The sequence below is a fragment of the Dermacentor andersoni genome, chromosome 1, assembly GCF_023375885.2.
Source record: "Dermacentor andersoni chromosome 1, qqDerAnde1_hic_scaffold, whole genome shotgun sequence".
Taxonomy (NCBI): domain Eukaryota; kingdom Metazoa; phylum Arthropoda; class Arachnida; order Ixodida; family Ixodidae; genus Dermacentor; species Dermacentor andersoni.
Genome location: NC_092814.1, coordinates 86,691,465 through 86,708,443, shown reverse-complemented (window position 1 = coordinate 86,708,443; position 16,979 = coordinate 86,691,465). Strand labels below are relative to the sequence as shown.

Below are 16,979 nucleotides of genomic sequence, written 5' to 3'. Positions count from 1 at the left end.
TCAGCTTACAATGTTTTTCGATGCGCATTGACCTCGATTCCATATTCCTCAAGTTAACTTTGTACAAACGCTTCTCGATACGTTGAACGTTAGGATCAGAGAGGTAAACCCCATTTGTGACGGGGAAAATTCTCTTAACATACGATTTAACGATATTTTTCCAAGTAACGCAAAACACCTACCTTACCGAATGTTAAGTGCTATTCTACAGTATGATTTATTAAAATCACAAACATATCTTGTCATAGCGACTGATGCCGCGCAGGACCAAGACAAATGTGGTATTAATATATTCAGACCTATTCTCCATTGGTCATTTACCCTGCGGCTTCCAGACTTTGTACCAATATTTCTTGCGGTATGGTTAGCGCTAGTACTGGCCCTTCGTAAATTAAGCCCAATTATAGCTTATGCATGTAGTCATTGTTACCGATTATTTGTCTTTGTGTACTTCAAACACAACCCCTAATGAATCTCAGGTTCTGCGAGTAAGTCCTTAGTTCCTCAACACTTCACTGATATCCGTTTAGTCTGGGTACTAGGGCATAGAGGCATAGTTCTAAATGAAACGGCTGATTCATTGGTGAAAACTTCGATAGCTGGCTAAATTCCCTGGATATTATTCGCTTTATTTAGGTAGCGACAAGCTTTGAAGCAGCGCCGACGAATCTCATTGGCCGGCGCTCATTTCCGGCAGCCACGTTCTTCCTAACGCTGTTCCCCCCGCAGCCACTTGGACGCTGCTGCGAGCAAACTTCAGGGCTAGGCTGAAGAAGCATTATAGTGAGCCGTCTTTTTGTGCGCGTTTATCTTTTAGTCTTTTTCTTGTGCGAATGATCTTCGGCGGTCGGCGCGATCAGTTTCGAAAACGCCGTGTTGCAGCGCCTGGAACCTGGTGAGACGTGTCACAGCGTTTTATACACTTTCGACCATTCGCACTTCCTAGCAAGCGCCTTCGTTTTTTACGCATTTAAGATTTTCACTTGTGTATATCTGTTGCGCCCGCCTTTAAGCACGATGCATTGACGCGAAGCGCAGTTTTCACCATTCAATACCTAGCATACCAAGTTCCTATAACGCGCGTGCTCGATTCGGGCCGCGGTGGCAGCGTGTCAGTAGAGGCGGCGGAGACGCTGCTTCAGGAGATTAGGAAAAACATGGCGGCCGACGCCGGCTGCGTGTGAGAGGGGCTCGGGAGAGGAGACAGATGTCGCTACCTAAAACGAAAGCAGGAAATCTAGGGACTTTAAGTTGGCCCAGCCGTTCAAAATCTCCCTACATCAGCCTTGATCGTATAGCTGGAAGATGTCGGAGGCAAATGACGTTGCGAGAATTCTCTGTACCATGTATAACAAAGTCCTCGGATTTTTAAACACTTCTTGTATCCCTCGAAAAGCACTGCGTGCCACTAGAGAAAAACTGAAGTAACTATTGGTAGGCTTCGCTGTCGCATACCTACTTTAAACATTTATTTACACCGGGCTGGTCTGGCACCATCACTGATTTGTCATATGTGTAGGGAAGTATGAGACTAGAACAGTTTTTAATTTCCTGTCGGTGATTTATTAGCTTAAGAAAACGAATCCTAGAAACGTCACTCCGCCTTCTTGGACTAGATTTAACTGTTCAAAATGTACTATCTTTGGGTGTCTCTACACTTGGGCACAGCGACGGGAAGGTTAGCGCTGCCATGCAAAATTTTCTTTTAGGATCAATAAGATTTAAACTCTGAATGCAAAGTTTTTAGCCTCCTTTTCGTTCACCAAAATTAAACTAGAATTGTTCTACTTTATGGTCTTGGTGGAATTTTCAGATTCATAAAATCATGCAGGCTCTACAATCTCTATGTTTCGATTATAGCTTACCTATCATATAATTCTGACTAAGTTTACACTTTAGTATAACCTACCCGATTCTTGGCCGATCCCCCAGAGGGGATACGTGCCAGTAGATTACAAGAATCTACATCTACATCTACACTTTGCCGTCTCCTGCAGATGTTCGCTTTTTTGCGTTCACCTGGGCGACATCGGTCCCTGGCGGCAGTGATGGAGGTGGACAATGCCCGACCTTCTCCAGACTTGGCCTCGCTGTGCCATTGCGGTAGCATAACAGTGAATTAGGTGGTACTGCCAGTGATAGCACAGAACTCTACTCGGCCAGCGGACAAGACTCCGAAGTCGGCTTCGAATCCGTGCGAAGCCGCAAGGCGCAGCGGAGGAGCCTCTGAACACCTTCGCCTTCAAGTACGTCTACAATACAGAACACGAGCTGTCCCCAAGCCCCCGCAATACTCTTAATGTCGGTGGTTCCCTCGGACAATCTACAGCATCTGAACAGGCAAGCTATCACCACGTTCCTTGAAAGATTAGTGCCAAATGAAATAACCGATATAAGAATTAACACTCGCAAGAACATTCTCTCCGTAGATCTTGTGCATTCAACCGCTTTTGACATCTTGCGTACAATAACCGAATTGAATGGGATGAGAGTGCGTTCCCACATTCCAGTCGACAAGGATAAAGCAACAGGCTTCATCTGCGACGTGGAGGTTGCAATGCCCAGTGAAGACATTAAATTGTGGGGTTTTACGTGCCAAAACCACTTTCTGATTATGAGGCACGCCGTAGTGGAGGGCTCCGGAAATTTCGACCACCTGGGGTTCTTTAACGTGCACCTAAATCTAAGTGCACGGGTGTTTTCGCATTTCGCCGCCATCGAAATGCGGCCGCCGTTTCCGGGATTTGATCCCGCGACCTCGTGCTCAGCAGCCCAACACTATATCGCGTGCAGCCACGTCAAAAAATTGCCCCCGAATCAAAAAGGAGTGCAGTATACTTAAGGAGATGGTAAGGGAAGGGTCTACGCACTGGGAAGCCGCCTATTCTGTGAAAAAAAAAAAAATACACTCCCGCCGCCACCGCCGACGTTCAGCGAAGTACGCGAAAGGCCCCCCACAGCCCCAACCTAGTGCAATGGCGTCATTCCCTCGAATTCTAAAAGTGCAGTCCTTAAGCAAGACCAGACGTAACGTTATGAATGACATAGAAGCCCAAAAATGTGCTTATGATGTTGCCTGGCCTGCGCTGCCAAATGCACGCCCACCTGCTGAGCTTGAGCGGCGTACATCGCCTTCATCGAACACACCTCCTGCTACCGACAAGTTGCCGGAAAACGATGTGCAGGTGGTTATATTGATCAAGTCGCTAATGGCTGCGATTCGCACACTTTTGGGAAGTGCCCAAACTTCGACTACTTGAAGTGTTTTACAAGTGCTGGATGCTCTCGCTCCTGTGCTTGAAAGCTTGCATTACAAACACAGCTCGCCCACTTCTGCAGGAGCGACCCTTTCAAGAAGTCAAGAATGCCTCAATTGTTCAGTGGAACGCGAGAGGCCTGAAATTACGTATTTCCCACTTTTGTCAATTCGTATATGTAAGCCGGTTCCCGGGGTTAGTCATCCGTAAAGCAAACGGGTAAAATATCTTGACATGATCAGTGTATGAAGCTTTTCTTTCCGCCACGTGTGACAAAAGTAGTCAGGTCTTCGACTTATGTTCGCAAGGAGCTCACCTACGTCTCTCAGGCAGGTGCTTCCCCACGAAGACAATCAGTGTGTGTGGCTTAACACGAGGAACAAGGTGCTCTCATTCACACTCGTGGCAAGCTACATTTCCCGATCAAGTCGTTTAGATAGCAAAACGCTTGAAAATGGCGTGACGGCGACCTGCAGTCCTTGGATAATTAAAGGTGATTTTAATGCTCATCACCAACTTTGGGGAAGTAAAGGAACCAATTTAAGAGGCAGGACTCTTGTATCATTTGTTCCGGACCATGAACTCTGCCTCTTGAAGAACGGAAGCCCGACAAACTTGAGAGGGTCGTCATACAACGGCTGCCTAGATCTGATTTTGGTGTCACCATGCCTTACTAGTTTACTGACTTGCAAACCCGTGGAAGTCACCCTATTCCTACTTACGTTGCTATCAAAGCTCTAAGCAGTGCGTCTTCCCCTATGCTCTCCCGCACAATTGATTAGTCCGCATTTCAAGCCTCTATGAACGCCGAATGCAAGTGCGGCCTTGCACGTAGCACAGAGCTTCTGATTGCGGCCGCATTGCACGCCGCAAAGCGCTGCTTCTCATAACCAGCTACTCGCGCGGGTTTTGGCATTGAATTAAAAAGGATTCGTGCAGTACGTCGGCGCACCGAGAAGCGATATAGACGCACAAAGTCGATTCTAGACCTCGGGGAGGCCAGGCGCACGCAGAAGAAAGAAGCCAACGAACACTAGTATTTGTTGGCTTCTTATCATATGACTAATAAAGAAACATAGGGCCCCTCGGTTTATTCCCTTCCTTCTCGTTTATTACATAACGAAGGTCTCGAATCCGGCAACATTGATGCCTTCAGGTAGCATATGTGGGTTTATTGACGAGTCGCCTTCACCCACCCCCCCAAAAAAAAAAAAAAAAAATCACGTTCTCGTGACGCCTGCTGCAGAAAGGATGTGTCACATCCGCCGCCAAGGTCTGTAAGTTGTGGCGCTGGCCAACACTCCCAGGGTTCTACTAGGAAACATAAATACCCAAGAAAGTGGACGGGAAAACGGCGCCGCAGTAGCTCAATTGGTAGAGCATCGCACGTGAAATGCGAAGGTTGTGGGTTCGGTCCCCACCTGCGGCAAGTTGTTTTTTCATCCACTCTCATATCCATTAATTTATCGTTTCTTTATTTCATTTATTAAGCACAAGTTATTTCCCCTATGTTGTCCTTGGTGTCAGTGTTTGTAGGCTTCTTATGATATGGCTTATAACATGATGAAACATTATAACGGTGCTCATTCATTTTCGGCATGTAGCCTTTAGTCAGAGGTAAACCATGTTAACTAGAGACACAAGTGATGAGATCAAATTATGTATAAACCTACTAATGAACGGTAAAAATAATGCTCATTAAATGGTTTTCCCTCACATCGTTGTATCTGCTTTACGTGTGTCTTTCTGCGCCATTGTCTTCCGTGCAGTGCACGCGTTGCCGTCATTTGCGAACTTGCCCAAGCCTTAGTCAGCTTGTGCATCAGCTTGACACAGTGCATGTCAAGTGACTGACGTGTTATTCGTTTTATTCAAGAATTATGGTCTGACAGTGATTTGGCAAGCATAAAACCACAATTTTTTTTATTGCACTTACCCTGCGGGTGTCATAGACTGTCCGGGAACTTTCATGAAAACAGGCAGGGAATACTTTGAAAAAGATCAGGGAATTTGAAAACGTCAACATAGGTAGCTGTCTTGTTATATGCCATACAAGGTTTCCAGGAAATCTCTCTATTAAACATATCTTTAAAACGTTTCACCTCACACAAAGTTGAGACAAATTGTACATTTATTGAAAAAAAAAATGAGAATGAAGCATACTGACATGGCATTTCTTACTGAAGCCTTTTTGCGTTAACTAAAAGTCCTGAACCTCGAAACCCTAGAAGAAGTACTCATGATTGAGAACACCTTAAATAATGTACTGCGATAGCACTCATTCGAACTATAGTTTCAGTTTTGTTTCCCAGGGGGTGCATATCTGTCGTGCCATGACACACAAAGTGCTCGCATGGTATTTCTCGTGCTCATGTGGTATACCTAACTTGCAACCATATCAACATGCCCAAGAGGCCTCATCATCTGTTAATAACTAAGAAGTGATCATATCAATACAATCAATCACTTTGTCTTCTATTGAAGTTATGGCCAATGATGCATTCAATTAAGAATATGACAAAGACATTTAAATGTGTATTAAGGAAAATAAATTACAATCTTTGGCATGGTAGTGTCAATACTCCAGTCACTCTTCTGAGCATATCATTCTTAGTGGGCATATTTCATTACCAGCCAAGAAACTTACAGACAGTCCAACTGAGTAACCTTGTTTCTGGAATTTATATAGAGATCATTTGGGATAATTAGAGTAATGGGTCGCTTATGAACTTGTCATTAAAGCAACATATTGTTGCTGCAGTACCGGCAGCAGTTGTGACTGCTTAATTGTTCATCATGCCATAAAATGAAACATTGAATAGTAGCACTGATTTCTATTGACAAGCAGCCATTAGTCATAGTTAAGACGCACTGCGTATAGACTTAAGTGGTTTGAGCAAATACATTAAGCTGCTTAATGAACATACAAAGAATACACACTTATTTTTGCCTCACATTGTTGCACCTACTTATTTGCAACATACACTTGCAGCACCTTTGGAACACACAACACGAAGGTCAAGGCCGGCCTGGCGACTTTGCTTGCCAAGGGGAAGTAGCTTATAAATCTGTAAATAGTCTCTTTTGATCATAGCATAATACCTGCATTTTAAGAAAATCGATATATCGTGCAATAAAAATAGTGAATTGAATATCGGTGTACTTGTTTTCTTTTTTGCACTGCATGATTCAGCACTAGTGGAATTGGTGCAACTTTTTTTCGGTTTATGCAACATATCAGACATGCAACATGCAGATTTTGACGGAAGCAGCATTTGACGCAGCGCAGTCAATTTTTTTTATTTTCTTTTTGGACCATTGAAGAAACGCGATGGAGGGGGCTAGGCTGATAGTGTGATGAAGGACGGAGATAAAAACCACGCTCCTTCCCATCGCATATTGCATTCACACGTGGCGGCCGCATTTCGTTGGAAGAATCTTTTTCTTAAAACGGCACGCTCCTTTTGTCACTTAACGTCCGTCGCAGTGATAGACAACCTGTTCAATCGATCTCTGTGCGCGGAATAGCCTTTGCTAATACGTTCAACTTACGTTTAAGAGCACTAAAAGCGCGGCGTGATAGCCGGCAGTCACGTGCCACGGTATTTTTATAATTTCACACACTTTAAAGAAAGGCTGCAAAAAATTAAGCAGGGCAGCTATCTTAGCATAGGTGAAATATTCTGATGTTTGTCTACAAGTGCTACAACTTCTGTATTTAAGATTTTTCGCTAGAGTTACTATTTAAAAAGTAACTTAAGCCATCTTTGTTTATTACCCAGCTTGGCGGATTGGAAAAAAAATATTATGACATGCTCCATATGGCTCAGAACAATATTGCGCCAACTCGACACGCGTAGTGCCTATGTTTCTTTTTTTAATGCTTGGTCCTAGTTAGCTGAAATAGCATGTATAGATCAGCTATAGACTGGTCTACAGGAATTGTCGATACGAAAAGTGTAAAGTCACAAGTCCATAGACTAGACTGGTGTGTAGGAATACTCTATGGATGGTCTATAGACATTTGCTGATAGACAATTCATAGACTTGAGTCCACAAAAGTAGAACTGTGTAAGCCTGTACACTTTTGTCTACAGATATTCTGCAGACATTTGTCTACAAACGTGAATTTTCATTAGTCTATAGACAGTCTATTGAGTGTCTATAGACTCAGACGTTTATAGACTAGTCTACAAAAAGTATAAGGCCATAAGTCTACAGATTGGTCTACAGGAATAGTCTATAGATAGTCTATAGACATTTGCTTATAGAGATTCCATATACTTCGGCCTACAAAAGAACTGCATACGCCTATACACGTTTGTCTATAGACATCCTGTAGACAATCTTCTAGAAACATAAATTTTCATTATTCTATAGACAGTCTATAGACTCAGACATTCCATAGACTAGTCTCTAAAAAGTGTAAGGTCATAAGTCCATAGAATATATATACTCTAAAGAAATATCTATAGAAAGCCTATAGATTTCATAGACGCATGTCCATAGGCTTTCTACAAAATTTTTCGTAAAGGCTCCGTCAAATTATTCTCATTTTTCTGACGCAAGAAAGTTTGACAGCCCGTATAAGTGGATGTTTGCTTCCAACTAGGTAGAAAAATGGGCGCTAGCAGCAATATGCCGCAATTCCTGTCGAAATCGGCAAGATAAATGTTGAAGAAATGGGGTGATGATGATGACGATGATTTATTGGCATCCCCTTTGAAACGGGGTAATGACCAATAGTCACCTAGCCTGCTTGAGGAGAACGTGAACTCTATGCTCCACGCAGTGGCATCGTTGGGAACTATGAGTGCAAAGTGCGTGCACGCATCATGTCCCTAGCCTAACGCTAACCTCACAGTCTTTCCTCCCCTTGTGTATCCCCCCTCCCTCGTATGCAGTATGGCTTGAGCCTGAATCTTTACCTCGGCCTTAGTGGAATATGGAATTTAATTTTTGTTTCTACCTTGAAGAGTATCGTTTTCTGACGGCTGTACTTTAACCACACACCTCTCCAAGTCTGTGTGGATGTCTCGTGCAGTGGCTCGCGTACGTCGCATGGAAGATGAAACGACTCTAATAAAGAGAGCAAAGGGGCCCAACTTTTTTTAGTCAAACTACAACCATGTGAATTGAACAGACAATGAGGCCAGGAATAATGTACGGTATATACAGGGCTATCAAAGTATCAATGATTTTAATGAAGAAGAAAAAGAAACTGCTGCCCTAGCTACGCAAATGTTGCTTGCAGAGGTGGTTTATGTCTTTGACATGCGCAAATTACGCAAGTAATCAAATGCCTAATAAACAAGATTATTAAATTTCTTAAATTTCGCTATTATGGTGCATGATTACATAAGCGTGGCCTCAGCTTCACGTTCTTGTATCCATTCTTCTTTTTGTGCTGCTGATACAGTATGCCGAACAAAATAGCCCATCAACTCATGGTGAGCAATGCACTCGTGGCAATGCATGTTGTAAATGAAAATAAATAAATAAATAAATAAATAAATAAATAAATAAATAACAGTGCAGTTGAGTCCATCACTACGTGCCGCCGCATGCATGTCCAGCGGTGAATATACATGGTTGACTTCGCACTTCTACAGTCAGGACCTCGGGGAAAAGCGGTGTTTTGCAAAAGAAACAACACTTCTTGGGAAAACGTCAAGTGTCACTAGGTGCGTATACATAAGTATAAGGACGTATTCGTCTTGAGCTATTAGAACAGAAACTAACACGTGGCGCTTAGGCCAAACCTATCGACTGAAAAAAAAAAACAAGTGCTCGCTATTTTGCAATTACGAAATAGGTTTGCGCCACTGCTCAGGGCAGCAAGCAAACGCGCCTATTATGATGCAGCAATGATTTCAAAATGTCAGGGCCTACGTGCCAATACTCAGATGACAGAATTTCCTATGTTCTCCTTGGTGTCTTTGTTGGTTTCTTATATGATTAATAAAAATCGGGCCCCTCGGTTCTCTTTCTTCTCGTTCATTACATTACGAGGGTCCCGAATCCGGCAACATTCATGTCTTCGGGTAGCATGCATGGATTTATTGACCAGTTGCCATGACCCAAATAAATCACTTACTCGTCACGCCTGCGGCAGAAAGGACGTTCCACATCCACCGCCTAGGTTTCTCAGTGATGGCGCAGGCGAACACTACCGGGGCTAGTTCCAGTAGTAAAACGTAAGTACCAAAGAAAGTGAATGGGACGACGGCGCCGCGGTAGCTCAATTGGTAAGAGCATCGCACGGGTAAGGCGAATGCGTGGAATCGTTCCCCACCTGCGGCAAATTATTATTTTTTTTCATCCACTCTCATTTCCATTAATTTATCATTTCTTTAATTCAATTGGTAAATAGAAGTAGGTTCCCCTATGTTGGCCTCGGTGTCTCTGTTTGTTGGTTTCTTATGACATAATTTGTATACAAGTTACTTACGGCAGGATGCCATTGCTAAATCTCGGAGCCCATGGAAGCAGTGAAAAAAAAAAGAAACCTGACACTTCTCTAACTAGCGTTAACGTTCTGCGCTTTTTCGTGGTTGCTCGGCCGTTGCTGTACCCACGGGTGAGACTCGGTCTAGCCGTTCTTCCTGCGTAAGCCTGCTTTAGCCGGCGCAGCAGGGGTTACCAGCCAGGCGACCCCCGGCCGGAACGACGCAGCCGGCTCGAGCTGCGTCCGCGCCGCGGCGTCAGCTTTCTTTATCAATCCTCATTACAGCGTAACGTGATTACCCGCCGGGGAGCCGCAGTCCCCGCGTTTCTTTTCTCTTGGCGTGTCTTTTCTCACATTCCCCGCAGCGTTCCGGACTCTGCCAGCAGCAGTCCAGTTAGGCGGGCTGCCTTGTCAGCCCCCCCACCAGCGCTCACCCGATGCACGATCGTGTTTATGCCAGCTTTCTTTCACTGCACCTCTTCTTTTGTCTGTGTATTCGTGTCCAATGTTGTGGTGGAGCCATTGTTTCTTTTTCTTTTCTTCTTCTGTTCCAACTACCAGGTTTTTTTTAAGCAGCGTTACTTTTTTAGAATTTCTCTGCTTCTTCCAGTCGGGGTGCGCTAGAACAACACACACACACAAAAAGAAAGAAAGAAAAAAGGAAAAAGAGGCAAAAAATGAGAAAAAAATTAAGCAGTACTCGCGATGAAAGAGAATGCTGTAAACTGACCGTCGAACCCTTTATTTCCGCTGCATTTCCCAGTGTCATTTTCTTCTTTTTTTCTTTTTTTGTTATCATTTAGTCAATATCTGCAAGGCGAGGTGGGCAGAAGCCACTGTATGCGATAAAAAGAAATGCGTGAGGCCACTGACGACATGCATTAGCTACATAAAGATGTGGAGTGTAAACCCGTTCATGTGTCCATGAAATTCAAGCTTCGCTTAGACGATGTGTTGTAATCACCGTTATGATTTCCTGTCAAATTTGCTCTCGTTCTGACGTCTTCTAGCCGCAGCCACAGCCGCAGCTGCAGATCTGCGGCTGTTTATCTAGCAGAGTCCTATGAAACAACCCAATTGGCTAGTTGCTTTGATGCAGTGGTTATACAGGGTGTTTCAGCGAACACTTTCAAATATCTTTAAAAGTTGCCTGTGGCAGATATCACAATTCTAGTTCATGAGCTGATCTACTCAAAGCGGCGTGCAATACTTGCAAAAAAAAATTGAGACGCAAAATTGAATAATTAACAAGAATTCAGTAATTAACTTTTAGCTAATTACCTTATGACCCATATTGCAATTTACAAATTCTAGTAATGGCCTTCTCAAGGCGGATCCATTTGGAACGAATTCTCGGAACGATGCCAGCTTCGAGAGATAAATTCCCGAACTTTCCGGAGAAATGCATTGACGTTCCAGTTAAGTTGTTAACAAAACGTCGTTTCATGCACTGAAGCGCACAAGTAGCTGGAACACCAATGCATCATCACCATCAGCCTGGTTACGCCCACTGCAGGGCAAAGGCTTCCCCCATTCTTCTCCAACATGTGCTAATACTTCTCCAACATACTTCTCAACATGGTCATGTGCTAATTGTGGCCATGTTGTCCCTGCAAACTTCTTAATCGCATCCGCCCACCTAACATTCTGCCGCCCCCTGCTACGCTTCCCGTCTGTTGGAATCCAGTCCGTAACCCTTAAGGACCATTGGTTATCTTCCCTCCTCATTGCATGCCCTGCCCATGCCCATTTCTTTTTCTTGATTTCAACTAAGATGTCATTTACCCGCGTTTGTTCCCTCACCCAATCTGCTCTTTTCTTATCCCTTAACGTTACACCCATCATTCTTCTTTCCATAGCTCGTTGCGTCGTCCTCAATTTAAGTAGAACCCTTTCATAAGCCTCCAGGTTTCTGCCCCGTAGGTGAGTACTGGTAAGACACAGCTGTTATACACTTTTCGCTTGAGGAATGATGACACCCTGCTGTTCATGATCTGAGAAAGCCAGCCAAACGCACCCCAGCCCATTCTTATTCTTTGGTTATTTCAGTCTCATGATCCGGGTCCGTGGTCACTACCTGCCCTAAGTAGATGTATTCCCTTACCACTTCCAGTGCCTCGTAACCTATCGTAAACTGCTGTTCTCTTCCGAGACTATGAAACATTACTTTAGTTTTCTGCAGATTAATTATTAGAACCACCCTTCTGCTTTGCCTCTCCAGGTCAGTGAGCATGCATTGCAACTGCATGTTCAATTGGTCCCCTGAGTTACCATGCAAGGCAATATTATCGAATCGCAAGTTACTAAGGTATTCTCAATTAACTCTTATCCCCAATTCTTTATGTTTGCTCTCTTTATGGAGGACTACAGTGGCGGTGGAGCCGCTATAGATATCGTTCAGTATTTTTACATACGGCTCGTCTACACCCTGATTCCATAATGCCTCCATGACTGCTGAGGTTTCGACTGAATCAAACGCTTTCTCGTAAACAAAAAGAGCTATCTATAAGGGTTGGTTATATTCCGCACATTTCTCTATCACTTGATAGTGTGAATATGATCTATTGTTGAGTAGCCTTTACGAAACCCTGTCTGGTCCTTTGGTTGACAGAAGTCTAAGGTGTTCCTGATTTTATTAGTAAATAGTTTGTAGACTCCTTTTTTTTTTCGCCCCTTTTTCTTTCTTTTTTTTTCTTTTATTGTCTTTGTCTTTATTTTATCACTGTACGGGAACCCTCCTAAAAAAAAAAAAAAAAAGATATATCTTCAAATATGTATGGCCTCACACTCACATGTGCAGGTCATAAATACCAGGTTCTCTAGCCGAGTGCCATCCATGCGGTATAACCGAGCTCAGATTGGTCCACCTTGACTGACCAAATAGGGCACCACTGTAGGTTAAATGAGGCGTACAACTCCTGCGGGACCCGCCGTGGTTGCTCAGTGGTTATGGTGTTAGACTGCTGAGCACGAGGTCGCGGGATCGGACCCCGACCACGGCGGCCGCATTTCGATGGGGGCGAAATGCGAAAACACCCGTGTACTTAGAATTAGGTGCACGTTAAAGAACCCCAGGTGGTCGAAATTTTCGGAGTCCTCCACTACGGCGTGCATAATCAGAAAGTGGTTTTGTCACGTAAAACCCCATAAATTAATTTTTAATTTAACTCCTACGGGGACGGTAGAGTATCCGTCTCCAGTGCAAGAGGACCGTGATTCAAATCCCGGTGCCGCGCTATTCTCCACCGGAAAATAAAAAAAAAAAACGTGTGTTGAGAAAATTGCACAAACAGGCCTGGAGTGCGGCCTGATCCCGGTGACCAGAACCGGTAACGCACTCTCTCACCAGAGCAGGATTGGCCACCCTGGTGCAGTACTTGGCCACAACCTCCTATATGAATACAACAATCGAACGCCGGCCCTCAGTCCCCAGCAGCCGCGAAGCAACTGACCACGGCGGCGGTCAGATCTGTGACGCTGCAGAGGGTGCTAAGAATACCTGGGTCCGGACAGGCCGCCATTGGAATCTGACCCTGGCAACGTTTAACGTTAGAACGCTATCTAGTGAGGCGAGTCTAGCAGTGTTATTGGAGGAATTAGAGGGTAGTAAATGGGATATAATAGGGCTCAGTGAGGTTAGGAGGACAAAACAAGCATATACAGTGCTAAAAAGCGGGCATGTACTGTGTTACCGGGGCTTAGCGGAGAGACGAGAACTAGGAGTCGGATTCCTGATTAATAAGGAAATAGCTGGTAACATACAGGAATTCTATAGCATTAACGAGAGGGTGGCATGTCTTGTTGTGAAACTTAATAAGAGGTACAAAATGAAGGTTGTACAGGTCTACGCTCCTACATCTAGTCATGATGACCAGGAAGTCGAAAGCTTTTATGAAGACGTAGAATCGGCGATTGGTAAAGTCAAAACAAAATACACTATACTGATGGGCGACTTCAATGCCAGGGTAGGCAAGAAGCAGGCTGGAGACAAGTCAGTGGGGGAATATGGCATAGGCTCTAGGAATAGCAGAGGAGAATGATTAGTAGAGTTTGCAGAACAGAATAATATGCGGATAATGAATACCTTTTTCCGCAAGCGGATTAGCCGAAAGTGGACGTGGAGGAGCCCGAATGGTGAGACTAGAAATGAAATCGACTTCATACTCTGCGCGAACCCTGGAATCATTCAAGACGTAGACGTGCTCGGCAAGGTACGCTGCAGTGACCACAGGATGGTAAGAACTCGAATTAGCCTAGACTTGAGGAGGGAACGAAAGAAACTGGTACACAAGAAGCCAATCAATGAGTTAGCGGTAAGAGGGAAACTAGAGGAATTCCGGATCAAACTACAGAACAGGTATTCGGCTTTAACTCAGGAAGAGGACCTTAGTGTTGAAGCAATGAACGACAATCTCATGGGCATCATTAAGGAGTGCGCAATAGAAGTCGGTGGTAACGCCGTTAGACAGGAAACCAGTAAGCTATCGCAGGAGACGAAAGATCTGATCAAGAAACGCCAATGTATGAAAGCCTCTAATCCTACAGCTAGAATAGAACTGGCAGAACTTTCTAAGTTAATCAACAAGTGTAAGACAGCGGACATCAGGAACTATAATATGGATAGAATTGAACAGGCTCTCAGGAACGGAGGAAGCCTAAAAACAGTGAAGAAGAAACTAGGAATAGGCAAGATTCAGATGTGTGCGTTAAGAGACAAAGCCGGCAATATCGTTACTAATATGGATGAGATAGTTCAAGTGGCTGAGGAGTTCTATAGAGATTTATACAGTACCAGTGGCACCCACGACGATAGTGGAAGAGAGAATAGCCTAGAGGAATTCGAAATCCCACAGGTAACGCCAGAAGAAGTAAAGAAAGCCTTAGGAGCTATGCAAAGGGGGAAGGCAGCTGGGGAGGATCAGGTAACAGCAGATTTGTTGAAGGATGGTGGTCAGATTGTTCTAGAGAAACTGGCCACCCTGTATACGCAATGCCTCATAACCTCGAGCGTACCGGAATCTTGGAAGAACGCTAACATAATCCTAATCCATAAGAAAGGGGACGCCAAAGACTTGAAAAATTATAGACCGATCAGCTTACTGTCCGTTGCCTACAAAGTATTTACTAAGGTAATCGCAAATAGAATCAGGAACACCTTAGACTTCTGTCAACCAAAGGACCAGGCAGGATTCCGTAAAGGCTACTCAACAATAGACCATATTCACACTATCATCAAGTGATAGAGAAATGTGCAGAATATAACCAACCCTTATATATAGCTTTCATTGATTACGAGAAAGCGTTTGATTCAGTCGAAACCTCAGCAGTCATGGAGGCATTACGGAATCAGGGTGTAGATGAGCCATATGTAAAAATACTGGAAGATATCTATAGCGGCTCCACAGCCACCGTAGTCCTCCACAAAGAAAGCAACAAAATCCCTATAAAGAAAGGCGTCAGACAGGGAGATACGATATCTCCAATGCTATTCACAGCATGTTTACAGGAGGTATTCAGAGGCCTGGAGTGGGAAGAATTGGGGATAAAAGTTGATGGAGAATACCTTAGCAACTTGCGATTCGCTGATGATATTGCCTTGCTTAGTAACTCAGGAGACCAATTGCAATGCATGCTCACTGACCTGGAGAGGCAAAGCAGAAGGGTGGGTCTGAAAATTAATCTGCAGAAAACTAAAGTACTGTTTAATAGTCTCGGAAGAGAACAGCAGTTTACGATAGGTAGCGAAACACTGGAAGTGGTAAGGGAATACATCTACTTAGGGCAGGTAGTGACCACGGATCCGGATCATGAGACTGAAATAACCAGAAGAATAAGAATGGGTTGGGGTGCGTTTGGCAGGCATTCTCAAATCATGAACAGTAGGTTGCCACTATGCCTCAAAAGGAAAGTGTACAACAGCTGTGTCTTACCAGTACTCACATATGGGGCAGAAACCTGGAGGCTTACGAAAAGGGTTCTGCTGAAATTGAGGACGACGCAACGAGCTATGGAAAGAAGAATGATGGGTGTAACGTTAAGGGATAAGAAAAGAGCAGATTGGGTGAGGCAACAAACGCGGGTAAACGACATCTTAGTTGAAATCAAGAAAAAGAAATGGGCATGGGCCGGACATGTAATGAGGAGGGAAGATAACCGATGGTCACTAAGAGCTACGGACTGGATTCCAAGGGAAGGGAAGCGTAGCAGGGGGCGGCAGAAAGTTAGGTGGGCAGATGACATTAAGACGTTTGCAGGGACAACATGGCCACAATTAGTACATGACCGGGGTAGTTGGAGAAGTATGGGAGAGGCCTTTGCCCTGCAGTGGGCGTAACTAGGCTGATGATGATGATGATGATGAGTTTGTAGACAACGGACAGTAAGCTGATCGGTCTATAATTTTTCAAATCTTTGGCGTCCCCTTTCTTATCGATTATGATTATGTTGGCGTTCTTCGAAGATTCCAGTGCGCTCGAGGTCATGAGGCATTGCGTATACAGGGTGGCCAGTTTTTCTAGAACAATCTACCCACCATCATTCAACAAATCTGCTGTTACCTGATCCTCCCCAGCTGCCTTCCCCATTTGCATAGCTCCCAAGGCGTTCTTTACTTCTTCAGGCTTTACTTGTGGGATGTCAAATTCCTCTAGACTATTCTCTCTTCCATTTTCGTCGTGGTTGCCACTGGTACTGTATAAATCTCTATAGAACTCCTCAGCCGCTTGAAATATCTCATCCCTATTAGTAATGATATTGCCGGCTTTGTCTCTTAACGCATACATCTCATTCTTGCCTATGCCTAGTTTCTTCACTGCTTTTAGGCTTCCTCCGTTCCTGAGAGCATGTTCAATTCTATCCATATTATGCTCCTTATGTCAGCTGTCTTACGCTTGTTGATTAACTTCGAAAGTTCTGCCAGTTCTATTCTAGCTGTATGATTAGAGGCTTTCATACATTGGTGTTTCTTGATCAGATCTTTCGTCTCCTGTGATAGCTTGCTGGTATCCTGTCTAACGGAGTTACCACCGACTTCTCTTGCACACTTCTTAATGATGCCCATAAGATTGTCGTTCATTGCTTCAACACTAGGGTCCTCTTCCTGAGTTAAAGCCGAATACCTATTCTGTAGCTTGATCCGGAATTCCTCTATTTTCCCTCTTACCACTAACTGATTGATCAGCGTCTTATGTACCAGTTTCTTCCGCTCCCTCCTCAAGTCTAGGCTAATTCGAGTTCCATCCTATGGTCACTGCAGCGCACCTTGCCCAGCACGT

The 16,979-nt window shown here is 44.2% G+C and overlaps 1 long non-coding RNA gene and 1 other non-coding gene across 2 annotated transcripts in view; both read left to right on the top strand.

The window, feature by feature from the left end:
• The window catches only part of LOC140215891 (uncharacterized), a 266,281-nt gene that overhangs the window by 180,488 nt on the left and 68,814 nt on the right, over window positions 1-16,979 (top strand). The gene's annotated exons all lie outside the window — the stretch shown is intronic.
• On the top strand, window positions 4,614-4,686 carry TRNAS-UGA (transfer RNA serine (anticodon UGA)). Its single transcript has one exon. It is a non-coding gene; the product is annotated as a tRNA-Ser (tRNA).